The sequence below is a fragment of the Staurois parvus genome, unplaced genomic scaffold (assembly GCF_062004578.1).
Source record: "Staurois parvus isolate SC_StPar_1 unplaced genomic scaffold, SC_StPar_1.0 ptg000682l, whole genome shotgun sequence".
NCBI classification, from domain to species: domain Eukaryota; kingdom Metazoa; phylum Chordata; class Amphibia; order Anura; family Ranidae; genus Staurois; species Staurois parvus.
In genome coordinates, this window is record NW_028318478.1 from 2,385,743 (window position 1) to 2,403,971 (window position 18,229).

At 48.0% G+C, this 18,229-nt stretch overlaps 1 protein-coding gene across 1 annotated transcript in view; it reads left to right on the forward strand.

Moving 5' to 3' along the window:
• The window catches only part of LOC149447529 (long-chain fatty acid transport protein 2-like), a 306,199-nt gene that overhangs the window by 264,525 nt on the left and 23,445 nt on the right, over nt 1–18,229 (forward strand). The gene's annotated exons all lie outside the window — the stretch shown is intronic.

The window sequence follows — 18,229 nt, forward strand, 5'->3', positions numbered from 1 at the left end:
GGACACAGAATTGTTACTGAGGGACACAGAATTGTTACTGAGGGACACAGAATTTTTACTGAGGGACACAGAATTGTTACTGAGGGACACAGAATTGTTACTCAGGGACAAAGAATTGTTACTCAGGGACACAGAATTGTTACTCAGGGACAGACACAGAATTGTTACTGAGGGACACAGAATTGTTACTGAGGGACACAGAATTGTTACTGAGGGACACAGAATTGTTACTCAGGGACAGACACAGAATTGTTACTCAGGGACAAACACAGAATTGTTACTCAGGGACAGACACAGAATTGTTACTCAGGGACAGACACAGAATTGTTACTGAGGGACACAGAATTGTTACTGAGGGACACAGAATTGTTACTCAGGGACAGACACAGAATTGTTACTGAGGGACACAGAATTGTTACTGAGGGACACAGAATTGTTACTCAGGGAAAGACACAGAATTGTTACTGAGGGACACAGAATTGTTACTGAGGGACACAGAATTGTTACTCAGCGACAGACACAGAATTGTTACTCAGGGACAGAAACAGAATTGTTACTGAGGGAAACAGAATTGTTACTGAGGGACACAGAATTGTTACTCAGGGACACATAATTATTACTCAGGGACACAGAATTGTTACTGAGGGACACAGAATTATTACTCAGGGACAGACACAGAATTGTTACTCAGGGACAGACACAGAATTGTTACTGAGGGACACAGAATTGTTACTGAGGGACACAGAATTGTTACTCAGCGACAGACACAGAATTGTTACTGAGGGCCACAGAACTGTTACTTAGGGCCACAGAAACGTTACTTAGGGACACAGAATTGTTACTCAGGGACAGACACAGAATTGTTACTTAGGGACAGACACAGAATTGTTACTGAGGGACACAGAATCGTTACTTAGGGCCACAGAAATGTTACTTAGGGCCACAGAATTGTTACTTAGGGACAGACACAGAATTGTTACTGAGGGACACAGAATTGTTACTGAGGGCCATTGAACTGTTACTTAGGGCCACAGAAACGTTACTTAGGGCCACAGAATTGTTACTTAGGGACAGACACAGAATTGTTACTGAGGGACACAGAATTGTTACTGAGGGCCACAGAACTGTTACTTAGGGCCACAGAAACGTTACTTAGGGACACAGAATTGTTACTCAGGGACAGACACAGAATTGTTACTTAGGGAAAGACACAGAATTGTTACTGAGGGACACAGAATCGTTACTTAGGGCCACAGAAACGTTACTTAGGGCCACAGAAACGTTACTTAGGGCCACAGAATTGTTACTTAGGGACACAGATTTGTTACTGAGGGCCACAGAACTGTTACTTAGGGCCACAGAAACGTTACTTAGGGCCACAGAAACGTTACTTAGGGCTACAGAAACATTACTTAGGGCCACAGAATCGTTACTTAGGGCCACAGAAACTTTACTTAGGGCCACAGAAACGTTACTTAGTGCCACAGAATTGTTACTTAGGGACAGACACAGAATTGTTACTGAGGGACACAGATTTGTTACTGAGGGCCACAGAACCGTTACTTAGGGCCACAGAAACGTTACTTAGGGACACAGAATTGTTACTGAGGGACACAGAATTGTTACTGAGGGACACAGAATTGTTACTCAGGGACACAGAATTGTTACTGAGGGACACAGAATTGTTACTGAGGGACACAGAATTGTTACTCGGGGACAGACACAGAATTGTTACTCAGGGACAGACACAGAATTGTTACTGAGGGACACAGAATTGTTACTGAGGGACACAGAATTGTTACTCAGGAACAGACACAGAATTGTTACTGAGGGACACAGAATTGTTACTGAGGGACACAGAATTGTTACTCAGGGACACATAATTGTTACTCAGGGACACAGAATTGTTACTGAGGGACACAGAATTGTTACTGAGGGACAGACACAGAATTGTTACTCAGGGACAGACACAGAATTGTTACTGAGGGACACAGAATTGTTACTGAGGGACACAGAATTGTTACTCAGGGACACAGAATTGTTACTGAGGGACACAGAATTGTTACTGAGGGACACAGAATTTTTACTGAGGGACACAGAATTGTTACTGAGGGACACAGAATTGTTACTCAGGGACAAAGAATTGTTACTCAGGGACACAGAATTGTTACTCAGGGACAGACACAGAATTGTTACTGAGGGACACAGAATTGTTACTGAGGGACACAGAATTGTTACTCAGGGACAGACACAGAATTGTTACTCAGGGACAAACACAGAATTGTTACTCAGGGACAGACACAGAATTGTTACTCAGGGACAGACACAGAATTGTTACTGAGGGACACAGAATTGTTACTGAGGGACACAGAATTGTTACTCAGGGACAGACACAGAATTGTTACTGAGGGACACAGAATTGTTACTGAGGGACACAGAATTGTTACTGAGGGACACAGAATTGTTACTCAGGGAAAGACACAGAATTGTTACTGAGGGACACAGAATTGTTACTGAGGGACACAGAATTGTTACTCAGCGACAGACACAGAATTGTTACTCAGGGACAGAAACAGAATTGTTACTGAGGGAAACAGAATTGTTACTGAGGGACACAGAATTGTTACTCAGGGACACATAATTATTACTCAGGGACACAGAATTGTTACTGAGGGACACAGAATTATTACTCAGGGACAGACACAGAATTGTTACTCAGGGACAGACACAGAATTGTTACTGAGGGACACAGAATTGTTACTGAGGGACACAGAATTGTTACTCAGCGACAGACACAGAATTGTTACTCAGGGACAGACACAGAATTGTTACTGAGGGACACAGAATTGTTACTGAGGGACACAGAATTGTTACTCAGGGACACAGAATTGTTACTCAGCGACAGACACAGAATTGTTACTGAGGGACACAGAATTGTTACTGAGGGACACAGAATTTTTACTGAGGGACACAGAATTGTTACTCAGGGACACAGAATTGTTACTGAGGGACACAGAATTGTTACTCAGGGACAAAGAATTGTTACTCAGGGACAGACACAGAATTTTTACTGAGGGACACAGAATTGTTACTGAGGGACACAGAATTGTTACTCAGGGACACAGAATTGTTACTGAGGGACACAGAATTGTTACTCAGGGACAGACACAGAATTGTTACTCAGGAACAGACACAGAATTGTTACTGAGGGACACAGAATTGTTACTGAGGGACACAGAATTGTTACTCAACGACAGACACAGAATTGTTACTCAGGGACAGACACAGAATTGTTACTGAGGGACACAGAATTGTTACTGAGGGACACAGAATTGTTACTGAGGGACACAGAATTGTTACTCAGGGACAGACACAGAATTGTTACTCAGGGACAGACACAGAATTGTTACTCAGGGACACAGAATTGTTACTGAGGGACACAGAATTGTTACTGAGGGACACAGAATTGTTACTCAGCGACAGACACAGAATTGTTACTCAGGGACAGACACAGAATTGTTACTGAGGGACACAGAATTGTTACTGAGGGACACAGAATTGTTACTCAGGGACACATAATTGTTACTGAGGGACACAGAATTGTTACTGAGGGACACAGAAACGTTACTTAGGGCCACAGAATTGTTACTTAGGGACAGACACAGAATTGTTACTGAGGGACACAGATTTGTTACTGAGGGCCACAGAACCGTTACTTAGGGCCACAGAAACGTTACTTAGGGACACAGAATTGTTACTCAGGGACAGACACAGAATTGTTACTGAGGGACACAGAATTGTTACTGAGGGCCACAGAATTGTTACTTAGGGCCACAGAAACGTTACTTAGGGCCACAGAAACGTTACTTAGGGCTACAGAAACGTTACTTAGGGCCACAGAATCGTTACTTAGGGCCACAGAAACTTTACTTAGGGCCACAGAAACGTTACTTAGTGCCACAGAATTATTACTTAGGGACAGACCCAGAATTGTTACTGAGGGACACAGATTTGTTACTGAGGGCCACAGAACCGTTACTTAGGGCCACAGAAACGTTACTTAGGGACACAGAATTGTTACTCAGGGACAGACACAGAATTGTTACTGAGGGACACAGAATTGTTACTGAGGGACACAGAATTGTTACTGAGGGACACAGAGTTGTTACTCAGGGACACAGAATTGTTACTGAGGGACACATAATTGTTACTGAGGGACACAGAATTGTTACTGAGGGACACAGAATTGTTACTCAGGGACAGACACAGAATTGTTACTCAGGGACAGACACAGAATTGTTACTCAGGGACAGACACAGAATTGTTACTGAGGGACACAGAATTGTTACTGAGGGACACAGAATTGTTACTCAGGGACAGACACAGAATTGTTACTGAGGGACACAGAATTGTTACTGAGGGACACAGAATTGTTACTCAGGGACACATAATTGTTACTCAGGGACACAGAATTGTTACTGAGGGACACAGAATTGTTACTGAGGGACAGACACAGAATTGTTACTCAGGGACAGACACAGAATTGTTACTGAGGGACACAGAATTGTTACTGAGGGACACAGAATTGTTACTCAGGGACACAGAATTGTTACTGAGGGACACAGAATTTTTACTGAGGGACACAGAATTGTTACTGAGGGACACAGAATTGTTACTGAGGGACACAGAATTGTTACTCAGGGACAGACACAGAATTGTTACTCAGGGACAGATACAGAATTGTTACTGAGGGACACAGAATTGTTACTGAGGGACACAGAATTGTTACTCAGCGACAGACACAGAATTGTTACTCAGGGACAGACACAGAATTGTTACTGAGGGACACAGAATTGTTACTGACGGACACATAATTGTTACTGAGGGACACAGAATTGTTACTGAGGGACACAGAATTGTTACTGAGGGACACAGAATTGTTACTCAGGGACAGACACAGAATTGTTACTAAGGGACACAGAATTGTTGCTGAGGGACACAGAATTGTTACTCAACGACAGACACAGAATTGTTACTCAGGGACAGACACAGAATTGTTACTGAGGGACACAGAATTGTTACTGAGGGACACAGAATTGTTACTCAGGGACACATAATTGTTACTCAGGGACACAGAATTGTTACTGAGGGACACAGAATTGTTACTCAGGGACAGACACAGAATTGTTACTCAGGGACAGACACAGAATTGTTACTGAGGGACACAGAATTGTTACTGAGGGACACAGAATTGTTACTCAGCGACAGACACAGAATTGTTACTCAGGGACAGACACAGAATTGTTACTGAGGGACACAGAATTGTTACTGAGGGACACAGAATTGTTACTCAGGGACACATAATTGTTACTGAGGGACACAGAATTGTTACTGAGGGACACAGAATTGTTACTGAGGGACACAGAATTGTTACTCAGGGACAGACACAGAATTGTTACTGAGGGACACAGAATTGTTACTGAGGGACACAGAATTGTTACTCAGCGACAGACACAGAATTGTTACTCAGGGACAGACACAGAATTGTTACTGAGGGACACAGAATTGTTACTCAGGGACACAGAATTGTTACTGAGGGACACAGAATTGTTACTGAGGGACACAGAATTGTTACTGAGGAACACAGAATTTTTACTGAAGGACACAGAATTGTTACTGAGGGACACAGAATTGTTACTCAGGGACACAGAATTGTTACTCAGGGACACAGAATTGTTACTCAGGGACAGACACAGAATTGTTACTGAGGGACACAGAATTGTTACTGAGGGACACAGAATTGTTACTCAGGGACACAGAATTGTTACTGAGGGACACAGAATTGTTACTGAGGGACACAGAATTGTTACTCAGGGACAGACACAGAATTGTTACTCAGGGACAGACACAGAATTGTTACTGAGGGACACAGAATTGTTACTGAGGGACACAGAATTGTTACACAGCGACAGACACAGAATTGTTACTCAGGGACAGACACAGAATTGTTACTGAGGGACACAGAATTGTTACTGAGGGACACAGAATTGTTACTCAGGGACACATAATTGTTACTCAGGGACACAGAATTGTTACTGAGGGACACAGAATTGTTACTCAGGGACAGACACAGAATTGTTACTCAGGGACACAGAATTGTTACTGAGGGACACAAAATTGTTACTCAGGGACACAGAATTGTTACTGAGGGACACAGAATTGTTACTGAGGGACACAGAATTTTTACTGAAGGACACAGAATTGTTACTGAGGGACACAGAATTGTTACTGAGGGACACAGAATTGTTACTCAGGGACACAGAATTGTTACTCAGGGACAGACACAGAATTGTTACTGAGGGACACAGAATTGTTACTGAGGGACACAGAATTGTTACTGAGGGACACAGAATTGTTACTGAAGGACACAGAATTGTTACTCAGGAACAGACACAGAATTGTTACTCAGGGACAGACACAGAATTGTTACTGAGGGACACAGAATTGTTACTCAGCGACAGACACAGAATTGTTACTCAGCGACAGACACAGAATTGTTACTCAGGGACAGACACAGAATTGTTACTGAGGGACACAGAATTGTTACTGAGGGACACAGAATTGTTACTGAGGGACACAGAATTGTTACTCAGGGACACATAATTGTTACTCAGGGACACAGAATTGTTACTGAGGGACACAGAATTGTTACTCAGGGACAGACACAGAATTGTTACTCAGGGACAGACACAGAATTGTTACTGAGGGACACAGAATTGTTACTGAGGGACACAGAATTGTTACTCAGCGACAGACACAGAATTGTTACTCAGGGACAGACACAGAATTGTTACTGAGGGACACAGAATTGTTACTGAGGGACACATAATTGTTACTGAGGGACACAGAATTGTTACTGAGGGACACAGAATTGTTACTCAGGGACAGACACAGAATTGTTACTCAGGGACAGACACAGAATTGTTACTGAGGGACACAGAATTGTTACTCAGCGACAGACACAGAATTGTTACTCAGGGACAGACACAGAATTGTTACTGAGGGACACAGAATTGTTACTGAGGGACACAGAATTGTTACTCAGGGACACAGAATTGTTACTGAGGGACACAGAATTGTTACTGAGGGACACAGAATTGTTACTGAGGGACACAGAATTGTTACTCAGGGACAGACACAGAATTGTTACTCAGGGACACAGAATTGTTACTGAGGGACACAGAATTGTAACTGAGGGACACAGAATTTTTACTGAGGGACACAGAATTGTTACTGATGGACACAGAATTGTTACTCAGGGACACAGAATTGTTACTCAGGAACAGACACAGAATTGTTACTCAGAGACAGACACAGAATTGTTACTGAGGGACACAGAATTGTTACTGAGGGACACAGAATTGTTACTGAGGGACACAGAATTGTTACTCAGGGACACAGAATTGTTACTCAGGGACAGACACAGAATTGTTACTCAGGGACACAGAATCGTTTAATTAAAGAGTATGTCAGACAACATGCATAGGAGTGGCAGAGGAGGCAATGTTTTAGGAGCGAGCAGATGTGGCAGCAGAGGAAGGGGTCGAGGCAGCACTAGTCGCAGCCAGAGGCCAGTGCTCCCGGTGTCATCCAGCGGTCGTGTCTCCACCGACAACCCTGCCGTCATCGATTGGTTGGCTCGGTCGTCTTCCTCTTCCCAGGTCACCTCTGACACCTACAGCCAACGGTCGGTGGGTACGTCAGACACAACCGTTAGTTGGCATGGCCCGGGAGCAAGCCCACTGAAATCACGTGTCCTCGACCTGCCCCTGTCCTTTGGTGTTCCCTCACCAAGCGAAGTATCGTATGCTGTGGGCTCAGCCCCACTGTACAGTGAGGAAGAGCTAACAGAGGGTGGTCAGGAACGGGGGGAGACATCCGCCTCTTCAGCAGCCAGGCGAAGAAGTAGTGGCGAGGAGAGCGGCTCGGTAGCCGGTCTAGAGACAGGTCTGTCTCCTGACCCACACGCAGCCGAGGGGGCTAGTAGTGAGGCGGAGACCCTAATTGATGATGATGAGGCTGATCGCACTTGGCAGCCTCGTCGTCATCAGGCTATTGCTTCCGCATCATCAGGAGAAGAGGGTGGCAGCTTGGTCGCGAGCAAAACAGTCGGTGGGTTGCCCAGGAGGCAGCAGGGTCGCAGCAGTGTCAGTGGAGGCAAACGGCCACGGAGTACAGCACCAGCTCCACTGCAGCCTACCACCACGGCCAGTAGTGGTGCCGGTGTGCACGGAGGAAGCAGCAGTCAGCCAGTGAGGAGTATCGGGGGCAAAGTTTCCTACTCGGCGGTGTGGCAATTTTTTGTCAAGCCGCCCGAGGAAGTAAACGTAGCCGTATGTCGACTATGTGGCCAGAAAGTCAAGCGTGGCCAGGGGGCCCATGTTGGGACTACAGCGTTGCGGCAGCATATGCAGCGTCGCCATTTGGTGGCCTGGGAAAACCGTGATAAAGATACGGCGGTTCTGCCCGCCCCAGCCCCCGCTCCATCACCCGCTCCGTTACTTGCTCCGTCACCCGACGTCAATCGCCCTCTATCAGCCAGTCAAGGCTCCAACACCTCTGCTGAGGGGAGTTGTCGCTCGTTGGCATCTTCCACTCGTTCTGATGCTCCTTCTCCTGCTACTCCTCTTCACGGATTCCGTCAGCAGTCTTTCTTGGAATCCGTTTCCAAGAGACAACAGTTTGCGAGCACGCACCCGACGGTGCAAAAGCTGAACGTCCTCCTGTCCAAGTTGCTGGTGCTGCAGTCCCTCCCTTTCCAAGTGGTGGACTCAGCACCTTTCCGAGAAATGATGGCTTGTGCCGCGCCGTGGTGGAGAGTGCCAAGCCGTCATTTCTTCGCCAAAAAGGCAGTGCCAGCCCTGCATTCACATGTAGAAGAGATGGTGGGCCAGTCTTTGAGCATGTCGGTCTGTGCCAAAGTGCACGGCAGCGCCGACGTATGGAGCTGTAACTACGGTCAGGGACAGTACATGTCATTTACGGCCCACTGGGTGAACGTGGTGCCGTCACAGCCGCACCAGCAACTTGGACAGGTCACGCCGCTTTTGCCTCCACGTTTGCACGTCCTTGGTCCGGCAAAGATGTCCGCCTCTACCACCTCTTCTTCCGCCGTGTCCTCAGCCGCCACCCCCGTGCCAAGTCCCATTACCCGACCGGCATATCACATGTGCAGGGCGCAACGGTGTCACGCTGTGCTGCACCTGGTATGCCTTGGCGAACGTAGTCACACAGGGGAGGAACTTCTCAGTGTAATGAACAGAGAAATCGACAGATGGCTGTCTCCGCGCAAACTTAAAATCGGAACCATGTTGACCGACAACGGAAAGAACATGGTGTCTGCTCTGCGTCAAGGAAGGTTGTGCCATGCGCCATGCATGGCTCACGTGTTCAATCTGGTTGTCAAGCGGTTCCTAAAATCCACCATCCCACTGCAAGACCTCCTTAAAATGTCACGTAAACTTTGCATGCATTTCAGCCATTCCTACACCGCAAAGCACACCCTCCTTGAGCTGCAGCGGCAGAACGGAATTCCACAGCATCGCCTGATCTGCGACGTTGCAACAAGGTGGAATTCAACCCTACACATGTTAGACCGCCTTTACGAACAGCGAAAGGCCATCACCGATTTCCTGATGTTACAAGCGGATAAAGGTACTCCCCTGTGTAACTTCGATGTCAGCCATTGGCAGCTCATGCGTGACACCTGCCGCTTGCTCAGGCCCTTTGAGGAGGCCACGCTATTCGTGAGTCGGCAGGACTATGGGATGAACGACGTCATTCCTCTGTTGCACGTCCTGGAACAAATGCTGTTAACAATGGCTGGTCAGGGTGCGGTAGACGTGGCGCACAGATCTCAACGCCACATGACCCCTGTGGGGGCAGGACAGGAAGAAGAGGAGGAGGTAGAGGAGGACATTTGTGCTCAGGAATTATTGAGTGAAATGGGTGGTTTTTCCACTCAGCGGACAGGAGTGGAGGAGCAGGAGCATCTGGTAGAGGAGGAGGAGGAGGAGACAGAGGACCCAGACGCACCGTGGCAGTATGCTGTGGATTTGGAGGCAGGGAGTCCCTCGCATTCCTTGGCACAAATGGCCCATAGCATGCTCGCTTGCTTGCGTAGCGACAGCCGAATAATAACCATCAGACAGAGGGATGACTTTTGGCTGTCCACCTTGTTGGACCCTCGCTACCATTCAAAAATGGTGGCCTTTTTCACACCTGCTGAGAGGGAGGCCAAAATAACGTACTATAAAAACCACCTATGTAGTCAGTTGGTCTCTGCCTTTCTGCGCCAACGTCCATTCTCAGACACTGTGGGCCCTGTGCGCTCGCGTTCCGCTGCCATGGCAGCAGGGGAGGGGTGGGGTGGTAGGAGCAGTAGCAGCTCCACCAGCAGCGGCTGCCTCAGTCTGCAGTCGATGATGAGTAGCTTTCTTCACCAGCACAGTGAGGAAACTACTAACCAGCCGCAGCAGCAGCAGCAGCATCAGGTGGACCTGGAGCAGGACCTCAAACAACAGGCTTGGGCCTACTTGGACAGCACCCTGCCAACCGAGGTAGACAATCCCCTTGACTACTGGGCAACGAAACTTGACCTTTGGCCCCAACTAGCTGAATTTGCCCTTGAAAGGCTGTCATGCCCGGCCAGTAGCGTGGCATCGGAGCGCGTGTTTAGTGCGGCAGGAGGTATTGTAACTCCGCGGAGGACACGACTGTCCACCCAAAGTGTGGAGAGACTCACGTTTGTGAAAATGAATCAGGCGTGGATTAGTCTGGATTTCAAACCACCAGTTCCTGACACAACTGACTAAATCCGCCATGAATCATGCCCCAAACATGTGCCACTTTCAGGTCTCCTCACACTGCTGGTGTGTTCCATTTTTTGTCATAGGGTGCTGGCAGATTACGGGCCTCCCATAGCTGCTGCCAGGCCCCTAATCTGCCATGGGCCCCTATACCGCCTCCTCATGCTGCTGCCAGGTCCAGAGTCTCTCATGGGTCCCTGTACGGCCTCCCATTGCTGCTGTCTCCATTGCCACACTCTGCCATGTGCAACTTTCAGGTCTCCTCACACTGCTGGTGTATTCCATTTTTTGTCATAGGGTGCTGGCAGATTACGGGCCTCCCATAGCTGCTGCCAGGCCCCTAATCTGCCATGGGCCCCTGTACCGCCTCCTCATGCTGCTGCCAGGTCCACAGTGTCTCATGCCATGTGCCACTTTCAGGTCTCCTCACACTGCTGGTGTGTTCCATTTTTTGTCATAGGGTGCTGGCAGATTACGGGCCTCCTATAGCTGCTGCCAGGCCCCTAATCTGCCATGGGCCCCTATACCGCCTCCTCATGCTGCTGCCAAGTCCAGAGTCTCTCATTGGTCCCTGTACGGCCTCCCATTGCTGCTGTCTCCATCGCCACACTCTGCCATGTGCCACTTTCAGGTCTCCTCACACTGCTGGTGTGTTCCATTTTTTGTCATAGGGTGCTGGCAGATTACGGGCCTCCTATAGCTGCTGCCAGGCCCCTAATCTGCCATGGGCCCCTATACTGCCTCCTCATGCTGCTGCCAAGTCCAGAGTCTCTCATGGGTCCCTGTACGGCCTCCCATTGCTGCTGTCTCCATCACCACACTCTGCCATGTGCCACTTTCAGGTCTCCTCACACTGCTGGTGTGTTCCATTTTTTGTCATAGGGTGCTGGCAGATTACGGGCCTCCCATAGCTGCTGCCAGGCCCCTAATCTGCCATGGGCCCCTGTACCGCCTCCTCATGCTGCTGCCAGGTCCACAGTGTCTCATGCCATGTGCCACTTTCAGGTCTCCTCACACTGCTGGTGTGTTCCATTTTTTGTCATAGGGTGCTGGCAGATTACGGGCCTCCCATAGCTGCTGCCAGGCCCCTAATCTGCCATGGGCCCCTGTACCGCCTCCTCATGCTGCTGCCAGGTCCAGAGTCTCTCATGGGTCCCTGTACGGCCTCCCATTGCTGCTGTCTCCATCGCCACACTCTGCCATGTGCCACTTTCAAGTCTCCTCACACTGCTGGTGTGTTCCATTTTTTGTCATAGGGTGCTGGCAGATTACGGGCCTCCCATAGCTGCTGCCAGGCCCCTATTCTGCCATGGGCCCCTGTACCGCCTCCTCATGCTGCTGCCAGGTCCACAGTGTCTCATGCCATGTGCTACTTTCAGGTCTCCTCACACTGCTGGTGTGTTCCATTTTTTGTCATAGGGTGCTGGCAGATTACGGGCCTCCCATAGCTGCTGCCAGGCCCCTAATCTGCCATGGGCCCCTGTACCGCCTCCTCATGCTGCTGCCAGGTCCACAGTGTCTCATGCCATGTGCCACTTTCAGGTCTCCTCACACTGCTGGTGTGTTCCATTTTTTGTCATAGGGTGCTGGCAGATTACGGGCCTCCTATAGCTGCTGCCAGGCCCCTAATCTGCCATGGGCCCCTATACCGCCTCCTCATGCTGCTGCCAGGTCCAGAGTCTCTCATGGGTCCCTGTACGGCCTCCCATTGCTGCTGTCTCCATCGCCACACTCTGCCATGTGCCACTTTCAAGTCTCCTCACACTGCTGGTGTGTTCCATTTTTTGTCATAGGGTGCTGGCAGATTACGGGCCTCCCATAGCTGCTGCCAGGCCCCTAATCTGCCATGGGCCCCTGTACCGCCTCCTCATGCTGCTGCCAGGTCCACAGTGTCTCATGCCATGTGCTACTTTCAGGTCTCCTCACACTGCTGGTGTGTTCCATTTTTTGTCATAGGGTGCTGGCAGATTACGGGCCTCCCATAGCTGCTGCCAGGCCCCTAATCTGCCATGGGCCCCTATACCGCCTCCTCATGCTGCTGCCAGGTCCAGAGTCTCTCATGGGTCCCTGTACGGCCTCCCATTGCTGCTGTCTCCATCGCCACACTCTGCCATGTGCCACTTTCAGGTCTCCTCACACTGCTGGTGTGTTCCATTTTTTGTCATAGGGTGCTGGCAGATTACGGGCCTCCCATAGCTGCTGCCAGGCCCCTAATCTGCCATGGGCCCCTGTACCGCCTCCTCATGCTGCTGCCAGGTCCACAGTGTCTCATGCCATGTGCCACTTTCAGGTCTCCTCACACTGCTGGTGTGTTCTATTTTTTGTCATAGGGTGCTGGCAGATTACGGGCCTCCCATAGCTGCTGCCAGGCCCCTAATCTGCCATGGGCCCCTATACCACCTCCTCATGCTGCTGCCAAGTCCAGAGTCTCTCATGGGTCCCTGTACGGCCTCCCATTGCTGCTGTCTCCATCGCCACACTCTGCCATGTGCCACTTTCAGGTCTCTCACACTGCTGGTGTGTTCCATTTTTTGTCATAGGGTGCTGGCAGATTATGGGCCTCCCATAGCTGCTGCCAGGCCCCTAATCTGCCATGGGTCCCTATACCGCCTCCTCATGCTGCTGCCAGGTCCACAGTGTCTCATGCCATGTGCCACTTTCAGGTCTCCTCACACTGCTGGTGTGTTCCATTTTTTGTCATAGGGTGCTGGCAGATTACGGGCCTCCCATTGCTGCTGCCAGGCCTGTAATCTGCCATGGGCCCCCGTACCGACTCCTCATGCTGCTGCCAGGCCCGTAATCTGTCATGGGCCCCTGTTGTCGCTTGTTGGCATATTCCGCTCGTTCAGATGCTCCTTCTCCTGCTACTCCTCTTCACGGATTCCGTCAGCAGTCTTTCTTGGAATCCGTTTCCAAGAGACAACAGTTTGCGAGTACGCACCCGACGGTGCAGAAGCTGAACGTCCTCCTGTCCAAGTTGCTGCTGCCAGGCTCGTAATCTGTCATGTGCCCCTGTACCGCCTCCTCATGCTGCTGCCAGGTCCAGAGTGTGTCATGGGCCACCGTACCGACTCCTCATGCTGCTGCCAGGCCCGTAATCTGTCATGGGCCCCTGTACCGCCTCCTCATGCTGCTGCCAGGTCCAGAGTGTGTCATGGGTCCCTGTGCGGCCTCCCATTGCTGCTGCCAGGCCCGTAATCTGCCATGGGCCCCCATACCAACTCCTCATGCTGCTGCCAGGCCCGTAATCTGTCATGGGCCCCTGTACCGCCTCCTCATGCTGCTGCCAGGTCCAGAGTGTGTCATGGGTCCCTGTACGGCCTCCCATTGCTGCTGTCTCCATCGCCACACTCTGCCATGTGCCACTTTCAGGTCTCCTCACACTGCTGGTGGTTTCCATTTTTGTCATAGGGTGCTGTATGGCCTCCCATTGCTGCTGCCTCCACCGCCACACTGTGGCTCCACACTCTGGTTTTGGCCCCGTGACTGCCCAAATGAGTGAAGTGTGCGGTGATTCTAAGATCGACGGCACTCATCTGCATGTCATACTGACTGTCAGTATTATTTCTCTTCCCCAGCAGACTCCAAGGGCATTTAAATTAAAGGTACAGTGTTCTGCACTAATATAAAGGCTCTCTGAAGCCTAGAAACACCCTTTTATAAGTTAAATTCGCAGCGAATATATTCGACTCGAATTGAAATTTTTTCACGAATTCGCCGAATCAGTCGAATCGAATTTTTGAATAATTCGCTCATCTCTAGTTATTATATATGTAATTTTTGGTTAGCGCAGGTGGTTCATATACAATCCTACAAAATCCTTGACTTTTTGTGCAAGTTTACAAACTGTGCAAGTGTAAGAATTGATGCTGGTTTGAAGCCAAAGGGTAGTCACACCAAATATTAGTTTGATTTAAGTTTTTCTTCTGTCCGCTCACTTTGCATTGTGTAAATTGATAAAAATAAACAATTAAAAAATATATTTTTTAAACCATTCTTACTTTACAGCATTTCTTCACACCTACCTAAAACTTTTGTAGAGTACTGTGTGTGTGTGTGTATGTACTGTATATAATGTATATCTCCAAGCCTCCAGATTCCTGATCCCATATAAGGACTTACCAATATTGAGCAATCTTTAAGTCAGTTTACCCCTTTCCAAATGGAACCCTTCACCCTGCATGGGTGAGAACCCATGAGTACTCCAAATCATCCACATTGAAGAGACCACAACGTAAATAACAGGGAAACATACCTGCCTTAAAAGGACCCATCCCTGGCAAAGTTGAAGACAGTACCCAATGATACCCAAAAAAGCAAAGACCTGTTGTTAGTGCGGAGGCAAGTTGAAGCCTGAATAGCCTCTACCTTATTCATCTGGGTTTTTATCAAACCCAATGTACCCCAAGTACTTGGTCTCTTCCATGGCAATAGGACACTTTTCTGGATTAATGGTAAACCTCTGTCCAAGACAGATTGCAGTCAGGGAGGTTGGGGCTCCCAGTTTGTATTTATGAGGACAATGTTGTCCAAATTTCTAATGCGGGCGTAGTGTTTTATCCATCGCTGTATAAAAAATAGCTGGGGCAAAATGTAATCCAAACGGCATCCTATTTTATTAAAAGTGACCCTCAGGAATGAAAAATGTGGTCTTTTCTCTGTCTTCCTTAGTTAAACATATCTGCCAGTAGCATTTAGTGATGTCCTAGGTGGTAATATACCAGGCTGGCCCCAACCTTTCTATCACTTCATCTACTTGGGGTATTGGAACTTCGATACTTAATTGAGCTTTCCGAAATCATTACAAAACCAGAGGGTTCTGTTGAGTTTCAGTAAAAACAGAAACTGGTTTGACCACTCACTCTGCAATTCTTCAATGATAGCAAGTTCAAGCATTTCCAAACTTCCTTCGATACTGCTATCCTATGTGCCTAATGAGATAGGGTTTTACTTTAAGTTCTGTGACAGTGCCATGTAGGAACTCTTTTGCCTGCTGGGTTTGTGGCTTGGACAGGGTAGTGGCAACAGGAGCTAAGTCTTCCCCTAATGGGACCTCTGATTTTACCTCTACCAGGGCAGCTATCTGCTCTCTGCCTTTTAGGAGTTTTAACAGGCTCACATGGTAGATTTGGTCAGGCTTTCATTTCGCAGGTTGGTGTGCTTTATAATTTACGTCTCCAACCTTTTCTACCAGACTCAATGGACTGCCACTTGGCCATGAATGTATTCTCCACAGTCAGTATAAGCACAGCCATCCAGGCCTGAACCTGGAACTAAGCTTGATGAAAACCAGTTGTACACCCTTCTCTGTGCTGCTTGAGCCTTCTGTAATTGCTCTTTTACCAGGAGCATCACCTTAGCAATTCTCTCTCTCTCATTTGGGTGATGTGCTCTGCCACCGTTTTATGTGGAAAAGATGAACTTTCCCAGGTTTAGCTAGGTCAAGCACCCCACAAGGTCTTTGCCCATATACCAATTCAAACAGGAAAAACCCGGTCGATGCTTAAGGTACCTCTCTGATGGCAACAGGAGTGCTGAGAGTAAACAGTTCCAATCTTTTCCATCTTTTTGCACTACCCCCATATATGCATAGACGTTCCACCAGCTCATCTGTCTGTGGGTGATAGACTGATGTATGCAATTGTTTAATCTGGAACAACTTGTATAGATCAGCCATCACCTTTGACATGAAAAGTGTGCCTTGGTCTGTCAAGATCTCTTTAGGGAACCCAGTCCTTGAGAATATTTTAAACAGGTCTCGAGCAGTCACTTTGCAGAAGGTTTTTCTCAGAGGTACTGCCTCTGGATACCTAGTTGCATCCAAATGAAACAAACACCAGTGCTCTAATCTTCATGCTCCACATATAAAATGGTAACTGTCACTTGGTGAGGTGCAGCCCTCTAAAGATGGGGGAGTCTTGATGCTAGCAAAAAAACAACACAAAGGGGAGCACTCTCCTTGTGCATTACCGTGGTTACAAATTAATTTATTAAAAATGTGACAAATGGATACTCACAAACCGAATGTAAAAAACGAACATGAAGCCAAATGGTCAATGTCACACAACTGGAGTCCTGCGATGATGGTGCCCGGCGAGAAAACTGACGCATTTCGGGCGTTGAACTCCCTTTTTCAAAGCTAAGATGATCAAGAATTCCCATGCCACATACAGTATATAGGGAGAATAACTAATTGAAATCATCACCACACCCCCTCCATGGAAAATAGCCCAACTGCTGGGTCCTAAAGCTATTTTCTGCATTTATCACTTCCATGAATTAAATGAATAGAAACAAATGATGCTTGTACAAAGATGCTGCAATCATAAATGATATGAAGGACTTACTGTATGTGGTATGATGTCTCTTGAATAAAGGAGAGGTGGGGATGACTGTGCAGCCTCATAGAATCCGGAGTGTGTGGAGACATGTGAACCGTGAAACGCACGCCATGATGGCACCGGCCGTCGCTCCGGAAACTGCACATGCGCGCTACTGGGAATAGTACATGGCGCACACGCTATCTCAAAAGCACCCAGAGGGAGGCACACAGAAAGTGCATCATCTGTAGGGAGGAAGTGCACTGAGAAAATGGGCAAAGGAAGCATGTGACAGCTTCCAAATGGAAGGAAGGGAATGTTAAAGGACCAAAGACAAATAAATAGTAATAATACTGAAAATGTAATCTATATAGATAGGATGTGAAAGGGATATTAAAAAAATATATATGTTAACCACTTCCCGTCCGGTCCATGTCTAAAAACGGCCAGACGGGAGCACTGCCAAAGCGGGTTGACGTTTCTAAACGTCACCCGCATTCACTGCCTGTGCGTGCTCCCTGGGAACACTGATCGCTGTACGGGACCTCTGTGTGAGGTCCCGATTCATGTGATCACTGATTGGCCAATCAGTGATCACATGAGCAGTAGTAAACAAGATGTCACTTCCTGACATCATTGCCTACTAATTGTGAAATCTGTGAATGATCACAGAGGTCACATGGTGCAAGGCTATTCACAACAGCCTTGCACCATGTGCCAAGCTGTGACCAATCACAGCTCTCACAGTATTTCTCAATGGCTGCAAGAATGCAGCCAGAGATAAATAGAAATGATTGATTTTACAGCCTTTATCGGTGTAAAATCAATCAGTGTAAAAAAAGAAAGGAAAATCTTTATCACCCCCCACAAGTAGTACAGTGTCACTATGAGCCACGTCATGCAACTGGGACATGGGTGGCCACCCTGGGTGGTGCCTCTAGTGGTGTACCCTTTTTGGCTGTACATCAGTAGTAACTCCAAGGCAGGCCAGGATCTCTGCATTCAGTCATTCATCAATCTTGACATCACTCGATGGTATGT